The sequence below is a fragment of the Argopecten irradians genome, chromosome 10 (genome assembly GCF_041381155.1).
Source record: "Argopecten irradians isolate NY chromosome 10, Ai_NY, whole genome shotgun sequence".
NCBI lineage: Eukaryota > Metazoa > Mollusca > Bivalvia > Pectinida > Pectinidae > Argopecten > Argopecten irradians.
Genome location: NC_091143.1, coordinates 11,997,076 through 12,018,821, shown reverse-complemented (window position 1 = coordinate 12,018,821; position 21,746 = coordinate 11,997,076).

Below are 21,746 nucleotides of genomic sequence, written 5' to 3'. Positions count from 1 at the left end.
CCCCTACCCTGTATACCCTCTACCCTGTATACCCTCTACCCTGTATACCCTCTACCCTGTATACCTCTACCCTGTATATCCCTCTACCCCTGTATACCCCTACCCTACCCTGTATATCCCCTACCCCCTGTATACCCTCTACCCTGTATATCCCTCTACCCTGTATACCCTACCCGTATACCTAACCCTAGATCCCCTACCCTGTATACCCTACCCTGTATACCCCTACCTGTATACCCCTACCCTGTATATACCCCTACCCTGTATACCTCTACGCTCTGAATATCCCCTACCCCGTATACCCTCTACCCCTGTATACCCCTACCCTGTATACCCCTACCCTGTATACCTCTACCCTGTATACCCTACCCTGTATACCCCTACCCTGTATACCCCTACCCTGTATACCCCTACCCTGTATATCCCCTACCCTGTATACCCTACCCTGTACCCCTATCCTGTATACCTCTACCCTGTATACCCCTACCCCTGTATATCCCCTACCCTGTATATCCCTACTACCCTGTATACCCTCTACCTGTATAGCCCCTACCCTGTATACCCCTACCCTGTATACCCCTACCCTGTATACCCTACCCTGTATACCCCTACCCTGTATACCCCTACCCTGTATACCTCTACCCTGTATATCCCCTACCCTGTATACCCCTACCCTGTATACCCCCTACCCTGTATACCCCTACCCTGTATATCTGTATACCCTCCTACCCTGTATACCCCTACCCTGTATACCCCTACCCTGTATACCCTCTACCCTGTATACCCCTACCCTGTATACCCTACCCTGTATACCCCTACCCTGTATACCCTCTACCCTGTATACCCTCTACCCTGTATATCCCCTACCCTGTATACCCCTACCCTGTATACCCCTACCTTGTATACCTCTACCCTGTATACCCCTACCCTGTATACCCCTACCCTGTATACCCCCTACCCTGTATACCCCTACCCTGTATACCCCTACCCTGTATACCCCTACCCTGTATACCCCTACCCTGTATACCCTACCCTGTATATCCCCTACCCTGTATACCCCTACCCTGTATATCCCCTACCCTGTATACCCCTACCCTGTATACCCCTACCCTGTATACCCCTACCCTGTATATCCCCTACCCTGTATATCCCCTACCCTGTATACCCCTACCCTGTATACCCTACCCTGTATACCCCCTACCCTGTATACCCCTACCCTGTATACCCCTACCCTGTATATCCTCTACCCTGTATACCCCTACCCTGTATACCCTACCCTGTATATACCCACTACCCTGTATACCCCTACCCTGTATATACCTACTTCTATCCTGTATACCCTACCCTGTATATCCCCTACTTTGTATATCCCAGTACCCTATATACCCGCTACCCTGTATACCCCTACCCTGTATAGTCCCCTACCCTGTATATCCCCTACCCTGTATACCCTCTACCCTTGTATATCCCCTCTACCCTGTATACCCTCTACCCTGTATACCCCTACCCTGTATACCTCTACCTGTATACCCCCCTACCCGGGCTGTATACCTCTACCCTGTATACCCTCTACCCTGTATACCCCTACCCTGTATACCCCTACCCTGTATCTATCCCCTACCCTGTATACCCTCTACCCTGTATACCCTCTACCCTGTATACCCTACCCTTTATACCTCTACCCTATACCCTACCCTGTATACCCCTACCCTGTATACCCCTACCTTGTATACCCTCTACCCTGTATACCCCTCTACCCTGTATATACCCCCTACGCCTGTATACCCCTACCTTGTATACCCCTACCCTGTACCCTGTATACTATACCCCTACCCTGTATACCCTCTACCCTGTATATCCCCTACCCTGTATACCCCTACCCTGTATACCCTACCCTGTATACCCTACCCTGTATACCCCTACCCTGTATATCCCCTACCTTGTATACCCTACCCTGTATACCCCTACCCTGTATACCCTACCCTGTATACCTCTACCCTGTATACCCCTACCCTGTATACCCTACCCTGTATACCCTACCCTGTATACCCTACCCTGTATACCTCTACCCTGTATACCCCTACCCTGTATACCCTACCCTGTATACCCCTACCCTGTATACCCCTACCCTGTATACCCCTACCCTGTATACCCCTACCCTGTATACCCCTACCCTGTATACCCCTACCCTGTAATACCCTCTACCCTACCCTGTATACCCCTACCCTGTATATGCCCTACCCTGTAATACCCCTACCCTGTATACCCCTACCCTGTATACCCCTAGCCACTGTATACCCCTACCCTGTATACCCCTACCCTGTATATCCCCTACCCTGTATACCCCTACCTATCCCCTACCCTGTATATCCCTACCCTGTATACCTCCTACCCTGTATACCCCTACCCTGTATACCCCTACCCTGAATATCCTCTACCCCCGTATATACCCTACCCTTGTATATATCCCCTACCCTGTATACCCCTACCCTGTATACCCCTACCCTGTTCTATCCCCTACCCTGTATACCCCTACCCTGTATACCCCTACCTTGTATATACCCTACCCTGTATACCCCCTACCCTGTATATCCCCTACCCTGTATACCCCCTACCCTTATACCCCTATCCTGTATATACCCTACCCTGTATACCCCTACCCTGTATACCCCTAACCTGTATACCCTACCCTGTATACCCCTACCCTGTATACCCCTACCCTGTATAACCCCTACCCTGTATACCCCTACCCTGTATATACCCTACCCTGTATATCCCTACCCTGTATATCCCCTACCCTGTATATCCCTACCCTGTATACCCCTACCCTGTATATCCCTATACCCTGTATACCCTACTACCTGTATACCCTCCTACCTGTATACCCTCTACCCTGTATACCCTCTAGCCTGTGTATACCCCTATACCCTGTATACCCCTACCTGTATACCCCTACCCTGTATATACCCCTACCCTACCCTGTATACCCCTACCCTGTATACCCCTACCCTGTATACCCTACCCCTGTATACCCTCTACCCCTGTATACCCCTACCCTGTATAATACCCCTACCTGTGTATACCCCTACCCTGTATACCCCTACCCTGTATATCCCCTACCCTGTATTACCCATACCCTGTATACCCCCTACCCTGTATATATCCCCTATCCTGTATATCCCCCTACCCCTGTATACCCCTACCCTGTATACCCCTACCCTGTATACCCTCTACCCTGTATACCCCTACCCTGTATACCCCTACCCTGTATACCCCCTACCCTGTATACCCTCTACCCTGTATATCCCCTACCCTGTATACCCCTACCTTGTATACCCTATACCCTGTATACCCTCTACCTGTATATCCCCTACCCTGTATACCCCTACCTTGTATACCTCTACCCTGTATACCCCTACCCTGTATACCCCTACCCTGTATACCCTACCCTGTATACCCTCTACCCTGTATACCCCCTACCCTGTATACCCCTACCCTGTATACCCCCTACCTGTATATCCCCTACCCTGTATACCCCTACCCTGTATACCTCTACCCTGTATACCCTCTACCCTGTATATCCCCTACCCTGTATACCCCTACCCTGTATACCCCTACCCTGTATACCCTACCCTGTATACCCCCTACCCTGTATACCCCTACCCTGTATATCCCCTACCCTGTATACCCCTACCCTGTATACCCCTACCCTGTATACCCCTACCCTGTATACCCCTACCCTGTATACCCCTACCCTGTATATCCCCTACCCTGTATACCCCTACCCTGTATACCCTCTACCCTGTATACCCCTACCCTGTATACCCCTACCCTGTATACCCCTACCCTGTATACCCCTACCCTGTATACCCCTACCCTGTATACCCCTACCCTGTATACCCTCTACCTGTATACCCCTACCCTGTATACCCTCTACCCTGTATACCCCATACCTTGTATGAACCCTACCCTGTATACCCTACCCTGTATATACCCCTACCCTGTATAGCCCCCTACCCTGTATACCCTACCCTGTATACCCTCTACCCTGTATACCCCCTACCCTGTATACCCCTACCCTGTATACCCTCTACCCTGTATACCCTCTACCCTGTATACCCTCTACCCTGTATACCCCTACCCTGTATACCCCTACCCTGTATACCCCTACCCTGTATACCCCTACCCTGTATATACCCTACCCTGTATACCCCCTACCCTGTATACCCCTACACTGTATACCCTACCCTGTATACCCCTCTACCCTGTATACCCCTATACCTGTATATACCCCTACCCTGTATACCCGCTACCCTGTATACCCCTACCCTGTTATACCCCTACCTGTATACCTCTACCCTGTAAATACCCCAAACCCGGTATATCCCCTGACCCTGTATACCCTACCCTTGTATACCCCTACCTTGTATACGCCTATCCGTGGTATCCTATACCCCTACCCTGTATACACTACCTTGTATACCTCTACCCCTGTATATCCCCTACCCGGTATATCCCTCTACCCTGTATATCCTCTACCTTGAACACCCCTACCCTGTATACCCCTACCCTGTATACCCTACCCTGTATACCCCTACCCTGTATACCCCTACCCTGTATATCCCCTACCCTGTATACCCCTACCCTGTATACCCCTACCCTGTATACCCCTACCCTGTATACCCCTACCCTGTATACCCCCTTACCTGTATACCCCTACCCTGTACCCTACCCTGTATACCCTACCCTGTATACCCCTACCCTATACCCCCCTGTATACCCCTACCCTGTATACCCCTACCCCTACCCCTGTATATACCCTACCCTGTATACCCTACCCTGTATACCCTACCCTGTATACCCCTACCCTGTATATCCCTACCTTGTATACCCCTACCCTGTATACCTCTACCTTGTATATCCCCTACCCTGTATATCCCCTACCCTGTATACCCTATACCCTGTATACCCCTACCCTGTATACCCCTACCCTGTATACCCCTACCCTGTATACCCTCTACCCTGTATACCCCTACCCTGTATACCCTACCCTGTATACCCCTACCCTGTATATCCCCTACCCTACCCTGTATATCCCCTACCTGTATACCCCTACCCTGTATATCCCCTACCCTGTATACCCCCTACCCTGTATATCCCCTACCCTGTATACCCCTACCCTGTATACCCCTACCCTGTATACCCCTACCCTGTATACCTCTACCCTGTATACCCCTACCCTGTATACCCCTACCCTGTATACCCCTACCCTGTATACCCCTACCCTGTATACCTCCTACTATACCCTGTATATACCCCTACCCTTTGTATACCCCTACCCTGTATACCCTACCCTGTATACCCCTATACCCTGTATACCCCCTACCCTGTATATCCCCTACCCTGTATACCCCTACCTGTATACTACCTGTTATATACCCCTAACCCTGTATATCCCCTACCCTGTATACCCCTACCCTGTATACCCCTACCCTGTATACCCCTACCCTGTATATCCCCTACCCTGTATACCCTCTACCCTGTATATCCCCTACCCTGTATACCCCTACCCTGTATATCCCCTACCCTGTATACCCCTACCCTGTATACCCCTACCCTGTATACCCCTACCCTGTATACCCTGTGTATACCCTGTATATCCCCTACCCTGTATACCCCTACCCTGTATATCCCCTACCCTGTATATACCCCTATACCTACCCTGTATACCCCTACCCTGTATACCCCTACCCTGTGTATACCCTACCCCCCCTACCCCTGTATACCCCCCCTATATCCTGTATACCCCCTACCCTGTATACCCTACCCTGTATACCCCTACCCTGTATATACCCCTACCCTGTATATCCCCTACCCTGTATACCCCTACCTCCTGTATACCCTCTACCCTGTATCCCCTACCCTGTATATCCCTACCCTGTATATTTTCCCCTACCCCTGTATATACCCTACCCTGTATACCTCTACCCTGTATACCCCTACCCTGTATACCTCCCCTGTATACCCCTATCATATACCCCTACCTATAACCCCTACCCTGTATACCCCTACCCTGTATACCCCTAATCCTGTATATCCCCCTACCCTGTATATCCCCTACCCTGTATACCCCTACCCTGTATACCCTACCCTGTATATCCCCTACCCTGTATACCCCTACCCTGTATACCTCTACCCTGTATATCCCCTACCCTGTATATCCCCTACCCTGTATACCTCTACCCTGTATACCTCTACCCTGTATACCCCTACCCTGTATACCCCTACCCTGTATATCCCCTACCCTGTATATCCCCTACCCTGTATACCCCTACCCTGTATACCCTCTACCCTGTATACCCCTACCCTGTATACCCCTACCCTGTATATCCCCTACCCTGTATACCCCCTACCCTGTATACCCCTACCCTGTATATCCCCTACCCTGTATACCCCTACCCTGTATACCCCTACCCTGTATACCCCTACCCTGTATATCCCCTACCCTGTATACCCCTACCCTGTATACCCCCTACCCTGTACCTACCCTATATACCCCTATACCCTGTATATCCCCTACCCTGTATACCCTGTATATCCCCTACCCTGTATACCCTACCCTGTATACCTCTACCCTGTATATCCCCTACCCTGTATACCCTACCCTGTATACCCTACCCTGTATACCCCTACCCTGTATACCCTACCCTGTATATCCCCTACCCTGTATACCCTCTACCCTGTATACCCTACCCTGTATACCCCTACCCTGTATATCCCCCTACCCTGTATACCCCTACCCTGTATATCCCCTACCCTGTATATACCCTACCCTGTATACCCCTACCCTGTATATCCCCTACCCTGTATATCCCCTACCCTGTATACCCTCTACCCTGTATACCCTACCCTGTATATCCCCTACCCTGTATACCCTCTACCCTGTATACCTCTACCCTGTATACCCTCTACCCTGTATACCTCTACCTGTATATCCCCTACCCTGTATACCCTCTACCCTGTATACCCCTACCCTGTATATCCCCTACCCTGTATACCCCTACCCTGTATACCCCTACCCTGTATATCCCCTACCCTGTATACCCCTACCCTGTATACCCTACCCTGTATACCCTCTACCCTGTATACCCTACCCTGTATACCCCTACCCTGTATACCCCTACCCTGTATACCCCTACCCTGTATACCCCTACCCTGTATACCCCTACCCTGTATACCCCTACCCTGTATATCCCCTACCCTGTATACCCCTAACCCTGTATACCTCTACCCTGTATACCCCTACCCTGTATACCCTCTACCCTGTATACCCCTACCCTGTATATCCCCTACCCTGTATACCCCTACCCTGTATACCCCTACCCTGTATACCCTACCCTGTATAACCCTACTATACCCTACCCTATACCCTACCCTGTATATCCCCTACCCTGTATACCCCTACCCTGTATACCCCTACCCTGTATACCCCTACCCTGTATACCCTACCCTGTATACCCCTACCCTGTATACCCCTACCCTGTATACCCTACCCTGTATACCCCTACCCTGTATATCCCCTACCCTGTATATCCCCTACCCTGTATACCCCTACCCTGTATACCCCTACCCTGTATACCCCTACCCTGTATATCCCCTATCCTGTATACCCCTACCCTGTATATCCCCTATCCTGTATACCCCTACCCTGTATATCCCCTACCCTGTATACCCTACCCTGTATACCCTACCCTGTATACCCCTACCCTGTATATCCCCTACCCTGTATATCCCCTACCCTGTATACCCTACCCTGTATACCCTCTACCCTGTATACCCCTACCCTGTATACCCCTACCCTGTATATCCCCTACCCTGTATACCCCTACCCTGTATACCCCTACCCTGTATACCCTCTACCCTGTATATCCCTACCCTGTATATCCCTACCCTGTACTCTTCTATCCCTATCCCTGTACACTCTTATCCTCTATCCCTACCCTGTATACTCTCTATCCTCTATCCCTACCCTGTACATACTCTATCCTCTATCCCTACCCTGTACACTCTATCCTCTATCCCCTACCCTGTACTCTCTATCCTCTATCCCTACCTTGTATACTCTCTAGCCTCTATCCCTACCCTGTACTCTCTATCCTGTCTATCCCTACCCTGTACACTCTCTATTCCTCTATCCCTACCCCTGTACTACTTCTATCCTCTTTATTCCCCTACCCTGTATACACTCTATCCCTGCTATCCCCTACCCTGTACTACTCTACCCTCTATATCCCCTATCCTGTATACCCCTACCCTGTATACCCCTACCCTGTATACCCTACCCTGTATACCCCTACCTTGTATACCCCTACCCTGTATACCCTACCCTGTATACCCCTACCCTGTATACCCTACCCTGTATACCCCTACCCTGTATACCCCTACCCTGTATACCCCCTACCCCTGTATACCCCCTATACCCTGTATACCCCTACCCTGTATACCTCTACTACCTGTATACCCCTACCCTGTATACCCCTACCCTGTATACCCTACCCTGTATATTCCCCTACCCTGTATATCCCCTACTGTATACCCCTACCCTGTATACCCCTACCCTGTATACCCCTACCCTGTATACCCCCTGTATACCCCTGTATACCCTACCCTGTATACCCTACCCTTGTATACTCTACCCTGTATACCCCTACCCTGTATACCCCTACCCTGTATACCCTACCCTGTATACCCCTACCCTGTATACCCTACCCTGTATATCCCCTACCCTGTATACCCCTACCCTGTATACCCTACCCTGTATACCCCTACCCTGTATATCCCCTACCCTGTATACCCCTACCCTGTATACCCCTACCCTGTATACCCTACCCTGTATATCCCCTACCCTGTATACCCTACCCTGTATACCTCTACCCTGTATATCCCCTACCCTGTATACCCTACCCTGTATATCCCCTACCCTGTATATCCCCTACCCTGTATACCCTCTACCCTGTATACCCTCTACCCTGTATACCCTCTACCCTGTATACCCCTACCCTGTATACCCTATACCCTGTATACCCCTACCCTGTATACCCCTACCTTGTATACCTCTACCCTGTATATCCCCTACCCTGTATATCCCCTACCCTGTATACCCTACCCTGTATACCCCTACCCTGTATACCTCTACCCTGTATATCCCCTACCCTGTATACCCCTACCCTGTATACCCCTACCCTGTATACCCCTACCCTGTATACCCCTACCCTGTATACCCCTACCCCTGTATCCCCTACCCTGTATACCCTACCCTGTATACCCTACCCTGTATACCCCTACCCTGTATACCCCTACCCTGTATACCCCTACCCTGTATACCCCTACCCTGTATACCCTCTACCCTGTATACCCCTACCCTGTATACCTCTACCCTGTATACCTCTACCCTGTATACCCCTACCCTGTAATCTACCCTGTATACCCCTACCTGTGTATACCCTACCCTGTATACCCCTACCCTATATACCTGTATACCCTCTACCCTGTATATCCCCTACCCTGTATACCCCCTACCCTGTATACCCCTACCCCCTACCCTGTATATCCCCTACCCTGTATACCCCTACCCTGTATACCCCTACCCTGTATACCCCTACCCTGTATATCCCCTACCCTGTATATCCCCTACCCTGTATATCCCCTACCCTGTATACCCCTACCCTGTATACCCCTACCCTGTATACCCTACCCTGTATACCCCTACCCTGTATACCCTACCCTGTATATCCCCTACCCTGTATACCTCTACTGTATATCCCTACCTGTATACCCTAACCCTGTATACCCCTACCCTGTATATCCCCTACCCTGTATATACTACCCTACCCAGTATACCCCTACCCTGTATACCCCCTACCCTGTATACCCCTACCCTGTATACCCCTACCCTGTATATCCCCTACCCTGTATACCCTCTACCCTGTATACCCCTACCCTGTATACCCCTACCCTGTGTATACCCCTACCCCTGTATACCCTACCCTGTATCCTGTACCTGTATACCCCTACCCTGTATACCCCTACCCTGTATAACCCTACCCCTGTATATACCCCTACCCTGTATAACCCTACCCTGTATACCCCCTACCCTGTATATCCTACCTACCCTGTATACCCTACCCTGTATACCCCTACCCTGTATATACCCTCTATACCCTGTATATCCCCTACCCTGTATACCCCTACCCTGTATACCCCTACCCTGTATACCCTCTACCCTCTACCCTGTACCCCTACCCTGTACTTACCCTATACCCTGTACTCTCTCCCCCTACCCTTATACTCTCTACCATGTATAACTCTTCCCTGTATACCCTCTACCCTGTACTCTCTACCCCCTACCCTGTACTCTCTACCCTTATACCCTCTACCCTGTACTTCTCTACCCCCTACCCTATACTCCTCTACCATGTACTCTCTACCCCCTACCCTTGTATACTCCCTACCTACTGTACTCTCTACCCTGTATATACTCTCTCCCTACCCTGTACTCTCCTTACCCTATACTACTCTACCCATGCACTCTCTACCCCCCCTACCCTGTATACTCTCGATACCCTGTATACTCTCTACCATGTACTCTCTACCCCTGTACCTTTACCCTCTACCCTGTACTCTCTAAACCCTACCTATACCTCTACCCTGTATACCCCCTACCCTGTACTCTCTACCCTGTACTCTCTCTACCCCCTGTATACTCTCTTCCCTGTATACCCCTACCCTGTACTCTCTACCCTGTACTCTCCATGTACTACCCTATACTTCTACCTCTTCCCTGTACCTCTACCCTGTACTCCTACCCTTACTCTCTTACCCCTCTACCCTTTACCCTCTACCCTGTACTCTCTCTCCCTTTACCCCTACCCTTACAAGTACCCTCTACCCTTTACCCTCTACCCTGTACTCTCCACCCTATACTCTATACCCTGCACTCTCTACCCCCTACCCTGTACCCAAGCCTATACTCTTAACATGTACTCTCTTACCCTCTACCCTATACTCTCTATTAATCCTCCTTCCCTGTACCTCCTACCCTGTACCCTCCTCACCCTTTACTCTCTTCCCTTTACCCTTTACCCTTTACCCTCTACCCTGTACTCTCTTCCCTTTACCCTCTACCCTTTACCCTCTACCTGTTACCCTCTACCCCCTGTATTCTCCACCCTATACTCTCTACCCTGTACTCTCTTACCCCCTACTCTCCTGTACTCTCTACCCCTACCCTGTATGTACCCCTACCCTGTATACCCTCTACCCTGTATATCCCCTACCCTGTATATCCCCTACCCTGTATACCCCTACCCTGTATACCCTACCCTTTACCCTCTACCCTTACTCTCTACCCTTTACCCTCTACCCTTACCCTCTACCCTCTCTACCCTTACTCTCTACCCTTTACCCTCTACCCTTTACCCTCTACCCTTTACTCTCTACCCTGTACTCTCTACCCTTTACCCTCTACCCTGTACTCTCTACCCTTACCCCTTCCCTTTACCTCTACCCTTTACCCTCTACCCTGTACTCTCTACCTTTACCCTCTACCCTTTACCTCTACCCTTACCCTTACCCTTTACCTCTACCCTTACCCTTTACCCTTACCCTCTACCCTTTACCCTTTCCCTTTACCCTCTACCCTTTACCCTCTACCCTGTACTCTTTTCCCTTTACCCTCTACCCTTTACCCTCTACCCTGTACTCTTTTCCCTTTACCCTCTACCCTTTACCCTCTACCCCCTACCCTGTACTCTTTTCCCTTTACCCTCTACCCTTTACCCTCTACCCTGTACTCTCTACCCTGTACTCTCTACCCTGTACTCTCTACCCCCTACCCTGTACTCCTACCCCGTACCCTGTACTCTTTACCTCTACCCTTGACCCCCTATCATGTACTCTCCACCTTCTACCCCTTATCCTGTACCCCGTACCTCATACCCTGATACAGTTTACCTCGTTATAATGTCTTTGTTATATTCTGTTGTCATTCCGTGTTATCAGAGACATAACGACCCTAACGATTGTGTAAATAAACTAAACATTTTAGTTTTATAAACAACGAACAAATCATGTGACATTTTGGAAACAAGGATTCAAACAAGGTCGGCTGAATCCCCCTAGGTGTTTACATAGATTATGATGATTTCAGTAATTTGATGTACCAGATTGATATTGCTTTTTTTAATCCTTTTTTTTTTGCTTTTTGTTTTAGTTATGACAGTCATGAATCGCAGTTCTATGATATTAGTTGTACTAGTTTAATTATTAAGAAATTGGCATATTTATTTATAAAACATGAAAATATCGATTTTTTTAAATAATTTTTTTTCAAATATCGTATTTTCTGAAAAAAATTACATGACTGTTATATCCATCAATCCATCCAACAAATACGAAAAAAAATGTATGACAACATCCATTCTCATTGAAATGGTCCCCTGTGGTGATGGGTATACATATGTCTTATACAACTGTAGTGAAGGAAAACACACATCACATACTTCAGTGATTTGTCATTGCATAAGTTGTAGTCTAGAAAGTGACAATTCCCTGTGATAATATGTTGTATATAGGAGAAAACCATGCGAAATACAGACCACAAACCCTTGTGATTCATTCTAAGTGTAAACGAAACTAGTATTGAACTCCCGAAAGAGAGGTTAGCGGTTAGCGGATAAAGGTTAAAGTTCAGAGGTTAGAAGGAATATGATGATGGGTACAGGGTAGAGGTAGATGGTAACGGATACTTGTCAGAAAGAGAGGATATGTGGTACAGGATTCTAGAATCAGTGACATATAACTAATGCGTAACGATCGATACGAATGAGGGATTACGAAATCAAGACGAATGAACGACTTAGATTAATGAATTACAATGGCGTAGGAAGCGGGAGGGGGGCTGGGGGCAGGGGGGGCAGACATGTCTTTTTGCCCTCCCTTTTCGCCGAGCGAAATGTTCTAAAAATGCACATTTGAAAGAAAAAAAGGGTCCTCGTGCACATTTTTGTACTTCATTTTAGAAAATTTACCGCTGTGCGGCGCGTTTCCTAAAACGTTCAAGCACGTAATGTTCAAACATTTAATGACGAAAAGTCAATATACATTAACTAGACTAAAAATGTCCATCAAGGGATTGCACTTTAAAGAAAATGCTTATTAAAAGATAAATTTGTTTCTATTTCTTCAATTCATTATTATTTTGAGTTACACAACAATATGCCGATGGTGTGAAGCCGGTATGTTCAGATCGAGCTGGGTTGCATAATGGTATGACGAACGCTCCATTATCATTTCTAAATGCAGGTAACTTTAAATAGAAAAAAATACGGTGTTAAGAACGCTTTAAAATCATCAAAATATATTATAAAACTCATCTCAGTCATTCCAAATCGTAATATTTTTCTCGGGGGAAACCTCCGGACCCCCAAACAACAAATTCAACGAAAGCATCGTAAAACTCATCTCAGCCATTTTAAATCGTAATTTTTTTTCTCGGGGGAGACCCCCGGATCCCCCAAACACCAAAATCCCTCGCAAATTCAACAAAATGCGTCGTAAAACTCATCTCTGTCATTCTAAATCGTATTTTTCCCGTAGGAGACCTTCTGACCCCCAAAACACCAAAATATCGCGCCTATGGCGCTCGCAAAATCATCAAATTCCATTGTAAAACTCATCTCAGTCATTCTTCATCATTAGATTTTCCAGGGGATATCATTTATTTGCGTATTTGATAATTTCCTCTCCAATACGAAATATTGAGGACTTTCACGAGGTTAATTGCCGTCGTCCTTGATATAACGTCGCTTATGACAATCGCGACATCTCGGAGTAATTTCCGTCAATCTTCGGAAAATATAGTGTTATACTTTCGAAGATTACCAGAAATTTCTCTGAGAGGATCCGATTGCGCTTATAAGTGACTGATAAAATAGCGTAGCGACGTTGTTAGAAAAAAAGAGTCCCCCAGAAATTTGGAATTTTGTGGAAGTGTGCAAACTAGGTTGAAAATTAACTTTAAAATTTTTATTTTCTATTCTATTTTCCTAAAACACAAAAAGACAAAAAGCTAATTTAACCTAAAATGGTATACCACTATACAATAGTTTCTATATAAACTCTATTGAAAAAAATGCCAATAAATGAACTGTTCCGTCGACCGGTCAAATGAACTGTCTAAAATCGACTGTTGAAATGTGCTGTAAGACCGGTGTGACGTCACAATGGGGTATAACAAAACAGTTGTCGATTGGGTTTTCGGGCACTAAGTCGACAACAGTATAATTTTGTAGATGTGGTGGGCGTCACAAACAATTATAGTAACTGATTTCGGCAGGTTTGGTAGAGGGTATGTCGTCTTGTCGCATTAGCGGCCAAACCAAGAAAATAACGAAAATTCGCAATATGAAGTGCCGACAATGTGCTATACAAACGAATGTGTGCCATGCGAAGAGCAATAAAGCGCTAAGCTATCGAATACCGACAGTGCGCCAACTGAATAGCGATAATGCGCTATACAAATATTCTTCATGCGAAGAGCGACAATGCGCGTTGTCGCGTTTCCGCGTTGTCTCATTGTCGTTCTTCGCATAGCGATCTTCGCACAAGTGGGCTCCTTCATGCGATATGGCCAAAATCAGCCGTCATAAAAAATGGATAAAATGGATTCCCGATGATCTACATAAATGTGGCGGACAATACAATTTCACGAACATAAAAAAGTGACAACGTCAAACTTTTTCCCATACATTGAATGTCTATGTTTTTTGGTTAAAAAGGAATATCGGCGATTAGTCGCTACAACCACGTCGACATGTTAATGTGGATGCGAACACCAGGACGACATCCAGACAAGTCATCTTACCAAGATCTCTCTTATAGCCAAGTCACTGCTAAATCTAGCTCGACGGAATCGATAAACCATATTTAATTGGAACAAAAACAAAACCAGAACCTTCACAGCTTACAGCAAATTATCAGTATGTAGCGCCATAAGCGTATAAATTAGCATCAGTTAAAACACGAATGTAACTGACTTAACGTAACAGATTGGATGCAATAGTTCAAAAAATACGTGCATATATACATGTACTGGCTGGCGAATTTGTGTTTTCCATGTTCTGTATAGTTTCATTGTACATCATTTTAACCGTAACCATAGTTCTAAGCTGCACGAGCGCCACGCGTGCGTTAATATCGATAATACGAACAAAGGTCACTTGGTGCATTGTCGGTAAAAAAACCAGTGAGTGTGAAATGATGATAGGAAGTATCATATACAAAGATCAATGGAATCTGTGATGTGTGATGTTGTAAAGGAGGAAGCCATTGGCGTTACATACCAACACGATCTGTTTCGTTTGTTTGATTACACGTCATATTACCATCATCGATATTCCGGGGGTTACTATCACTGACGTTATATCCACCCATGGACTATCTCATAAAACTGAAGGCAACGAAAGTCACGGGTAAAATTATTCTTTGATGTACAACAAAAGAATCTAATAGCGGTACACTTGTTGACTGTGCTTTGAACTTGGGGATCGTTCTGTCTGTAATCTTCAACGGAATAACTGTATCGTTTTTCTAAAGAATTGCCTTCAGTTTTACTATGAGATAGTCCAGGGACATTACGTCACTGATAGTAACCCCTGGAGTGTCGAGTATACATGTTTACGTGTAGGATCATTTAAGGACGTTTGAGCGGTGAATGAAAGACGGAGTATCCGGGTAAAAACCGGCGACCCAGAGGTGTTTTGGTTTGATTAGTTTAATGCCCTAGTATTGTGTCATTAAAGGTAGAGCCAAGTTAGGAAGAGGGGAGCAGAGTTGGAGTTCCTGGGTAAAAATCACCGTCATGTTTTTAGCACGTACCTGGCAATTACACCATGTGGGTTTCGATCTCGCAACCCAGAAGTCAAATGAAGAGTGTAGTGGTAATATGTTGAGACAAATTGACCACGCAGCCATCACGGTAATTGATATGTAGGTGTAGTGACGAACAACAATGACTCCGCCATTTGTAACGCCGTCTCTGATTAGCTGAAACAACTGTGCAATGGGTTCATAGAAAAATGGGTCCCTGAAAATTGGAATGACATGGTCTAAGATTTAATAATAAGGATTACCAGTAAGTGAATAGATTTGTAATTTATGGAGAACATTCAAGGTAAACCTGTAAGATAAATGTTTTAAATTGTATGGATTGTGAAGTGTAAGTGAATCAAAAGATGAAGATACTTTATCAACGGGTTAATTATATCGTATCCATTGTACTCAATGATATAGAACAGGCAGAAACCTAATATCGTTCTAAATTAGGGGTTAGCCCTGACAAAACACTAGATTGTATTGACGTACAAGTTTCCAAGCGGGTAAGCAGTTTTCCATTTCACACACAAACACACTATATTTAACGAAACAGTGATTTTTTGTTTGTTGGATTTTTCATGCCTTTACTCTGTGGTTAGAAGCAGGAAATGATTTGTAAGTATATATATTCCCTCTGTACTTTTTCTTGCTTTGCTAATGGCTGAAAAAAACCGCTATACAATATAAACGCTTTGTTGTTTTCTTCTCCATTGGCTTTTTGAACGATAAGAGTCAAAACATCAAGCTTTATGTTTTGATTCTGTGTTTAATTTGCCTCATACATTCGTTGTGAAATCATAAAACTGTAGTTCCATCATATCTGTTTGGTTTTTCTACTGCTGCTTGGATATAGTTAAAATACCGCCATAATCGCTTAGTGGGATAAATAAGATATTAGTTGAGTAGTTTTGGACATATCAGAAGCTTCTGTTTTAAAAAATGATTTTTTCATTAATAATTAAGATCAATTATTCTTTGTGTTCGTTGTATTTCAATTCTGTTTACTGACTTCCATTGTATTTCTCCTTTTGTTTTGCTTTGCTGAGATATATTAAAGAGTTTGTGGATGATGAAATGCTTTTCGGATGGTTAGTACCTGGCAGCAATAGATAATATAACTATGGTATTATAGAGTATTCAGTGGAGGGCATATACGATAACCACAAACTGATGGATAAACATTATCTTGATTTTATTTGATAACCACTCTACGTTTTATCCTATTTTTATTGTTTACAGGGATGTATTTATTGCAATAAGATAAAAGACGACTAATGTTTGGAAGAATCACAACGAGACTGTCAGTGAATCAAACGTCCCTGGCTATTAGTAGGACTAAATAAGTTGGTTGAAACAATATCTATTCAAAGATACGAAAATACATGTAGAATACAATTCAATAATTATAATGTACATTCGGATTTGGTAACAATCTTTAAGCTTATGTAAAAACCATGATCTCCTTACTAAATAAGTAACAATCCTTACATGGCTGTAGACGTTTTTAATGGGGCATTAAAGATGCTCCACCGCTGACAAATGGTATTTTTTCACTATCAAAAACAGGAGCAGACGATTTAGTATTTTTCTTCTATTACAAAAGTTACTTACTTTACACCATTACCACCATTGAAAAGTTTGAGCTTCTAATTTTCCTTCAAGTTAAAAATATGAAAAATAAATAATTGCATCCCGAAAAAATTCCGTGGCACTATATTCTATATGAAATGAAGTACTGATTGCGCATGCACCAAAGACAAAATAAATTATTTTATATTATTTTTTGTGTTAATTAGGCATATATATACACGATTAAACACAGATTATTGTTCAAATGATGAATATCATTTATGCTGTGTCGGCGGTGGAGCATCTTTATGCATCTTCAACTAACAAATGATTTTTTTTATTAATGGGGAGCGCGCTTGTTGTTCAAGACAACCTGACTTCGCTATCTCCAATTTTAACCTACTATTGTGTACATCGTATTATACAATTATCTATGCCTATATATAAATTCTATCGTTCATGGTACCTTAAAAAGAAAGTAGAGCTATCAAATTTATTATTAGACCTCTAATTGTAAATCAGTAGCACCGTGCAATCCTGTCAGTGCGGAGTCTCTTCTGGGACTGTCGTGTTCAGGGCATCACTTGTGACGTTGTAGTAATGTTGTGTATGGTCTCTCCGTCACCTAATGTTTTTCGTGCGACAGTTGGAAGCACTGTGTTTATCGGCTTATCGTGGCGTCATTGACATCGTTAAGTTCTTTGACTAGCGATAAATACATGTTTAGTATCAAAACCACCATAGAGCAGTATTGTTTAGGAAGCAAATACATTATTTCTAATTCATCTTTAGGGGATTTTCGCAATGTACATGTATGTTGATTTGTGAATTACGAAATATCAATACCTATTATTTTCCTGTATCATTTCCAAGGGTTTGTAAATGTAAGCTTTTCTATATCAATGGCGTTTTAATGTAGTTTTATCTTTGAAAGACCATTGTCATGTTAACTCATTGTCTGCGGAGTGCATAATGACAGAGATGGTTACGCTTGTAACAGACTTTGGGCTTCTCCCTATATTCCTCCATTAATTTCACTTCTATTTTGGTAACCTTTGTCATTTCAAATTTATGTGTGTTAAATCTATTCATTTCATCGCCTTTTTTTCCTTAATGTAACATGTATGTTTAATGATGTCATTCAGAGTAAGTTTTATGACGTCATATGTGCATTTAGATCGCTGTCATTTGTACCTAGAAGTGAGAAAAATAATTGAAACGGTTTGGGTTTGAATAAGCATTGTTCGTACTACATGTGTGAGTGTCATGACGTCAAATGTGTATATAGAACGTTTCTAGTTGTACTTATAAGAGGTAAAACAAAAACAATAAGAATGGTCCGGGATTTGAATTCCCGAACATGTACGCGATGTTGTAACAGTAGCTTCCCTGTAGTGGTAATCCTATTACAAGATTCAGAACTGGAGAAGTGCCTGTTAAGTGGCACAATTAGTTTAGATTTCACGCTAGATCTATTTCCGCATTTAGACGAGAGTCGGCCCTGACGATGGTTTGTGTTTACAACCCTATAACAGTAAAGACACCCGACAACAAACCAAAGCGATACGACCTCGATATAATTGATTTATCGATATGTCCAGGATGTTTGCACATTTTCTCCACATAAATAACGATTTTATACATGACCGGCCAACACCTAGGTTTTCCGATCCTCATTTACGCGGGAACGAAGCGCACGTCGGGTCAATAGTGGTAATTATTCACGACGTCATATGCCACACATTTTACTGTCACGGTGGGAATTATTCGCGATTTGGAAATTTATGCATAATGTCGCGTTCATCAAAACGTTGGCGATTTTATCATGGCGCGAATATATCATCTCGTAAAATAGTTGATAGGAGGATCAAAATAAAATATCAATACGCGAAAATAAATACCAATATACGCGGAAAATATCCACGTTTACACTACATAAAATTAGTTACGTTCACATGACATAAATGACAAAATGAGGATTTTCTAATTATATTTAAGTAACAAAATTGATAGCAATATACCTGCATTCAGTATATTAAATTCGTCTTCTTGTAATAGTGTACACTTGTCGTTTTTTATTGCTATCTTACGAAAGCCGTTAGCCTCATTTTGGTAGAAGGAAAAAAAGTTGTTAGGCGAAATTTACGCGTTATTACTCGAAACATTCACGTTCTTACATGAAATGTTGGTGTTATTAAGCGAACTTTGACGTTATTATGCGAAACAGTCGTGTTATTACGAAAAGTTACGCGTTATTACGCGACACGTACATTAAATACGTACCATGGTTAGCACACATTTTTGTAGCAATGAGGAAATAATCCACAACTTTCAAACCAAACGGTTGCTATATAACCAATGTTGTAAAAACGTGTGCATTTGTTGAGGTCAATATTTGTTTAATGGTGTTATACCACCTGCAATAATTTAAATTTAGATCGAGGTCGTTTATATACATAATCGGGTATCATAATTTTATATTCTACCGGAAACGTATAATAAATTCCAATATCAGATCACGTGAAAATTCGGCGCTTGAGGATCGTATGGCAAACGATAATGACTTATCCTTTTTAAATACTGTACATTCCTCATACGACCCATATATACTGTGGCTTGCTGCTGAATCTGTATCCGATATTAAGACCATCTACTGTTTATGTAAAGTTTTGGCAGTACCGAGAGTGTTTGCTGGTAACCAGTGTCCGCTCTGCTCTCTGACTTTTGACAACGCTGCAGTTCATCTTTGTTCTGAATGTACATTCTACGACACCCTAAGACAAACTTTCATGGAAGATATTCAATCTGAACTTGACCTTTCTATTTTCAATTTAATTAAAAATTTGGATCATTCCTCCTTCACCCGTAGCCTTTTAGGAGCCAGTACAGGAATCCCCTTCACCAGTGTTGCAGACCAAAGACAATTCTTTATAAAGTCAATCCAATATGTTGTACGCGTTACGCGATGCCTTTTGTGAACCACTGAAGTTAACCAACGTTACTGAACTGCGCAGCTATATAACTTATTCATAAGTTGTATATTCCAGCAGCGAGCTCCGACCTATTTAACTTTTATTTTCATTTTTTTTTTTTTTTTTTTTTTGTGTGGATTTGATTGTATTCAATATCCTCTAACGGGGGAAATAAAGCTTGATGATGACACATTTTTGTAGCAATGAGGAAATAATCCACAACTTTCAAACCAAACGGTTGTTATATAACCAATGTTGTAAAAACGTGTGCATTTGTTGAGGTCAATATTTGTTTAATGGTGTTATACCACCTGCAATAATTTAAATTTAGATCGAGGTCGTTTATATACATAATCGGGTATCATAATTTTATATTCTACCGGGTATATTTAACATTATAGACGTCCTCATAACATGTATATTAACAAATTCATGAACATGATTTTGAAAATTATGTTAGCAATAGATAAGAATCGAAGTGTAATCACTGAATTATGATAAAAAAAATGTGATGTGTTTTCTGACGAAATTGCGCTTTCACCCGTTTTTCCTGAAATATACGTTATAATTGTAACTTATATGAGTAATTTTATTATTTTGTTTTATTTACAGTTTCTTTATTCTACATTATTCGTAATTAGAAAGCGGCTAAAACATATCTTAAAATATGCATACACGAAATAGTTTTGTATAGTCGCTTGTTACTTTACTGTATAGTCGCTTGTTTTAATTAAAAAAATTACTGTATAGTCACATGAGCAAAAATCTCATTACAAATCGCTCATATTTCTAATTTTCAGCAATTTTCAAGCAAAATGAATTTACATATGATATCGTTTAGGCCACAGGATGTATTCAGCATTGAGAAACATATAAACAAAAAGTGTGAAGTTGCGTAAATCTTTTTTATGATTTGATTCATGGAAAGCTCACTTTTTTCACGTGATTCCCAGGCGACAACGATATCAAATATGTACATACCAATCGACACAGACGCACAAGGGTGGATAATTTGCTCATCACTATCATCACTAATATTAGTCAGCCTATTTGTGTTATTATTATTATTATTATTTAATATGTGAGTATGTGTGCATTTTGACCACGACGTCATTAACAGGAAATTTTGTTTGTTCTTTTTATTCCTTGATAATGGGACAGATCGCCTCGAAAATTTGACATTATTTTTGTCCATACTAATGGAATTATTCTTTTCCCTATAAGGTATATTTGAAACCAACAAATATTTACGCGTGCAATAAGAATTTATTT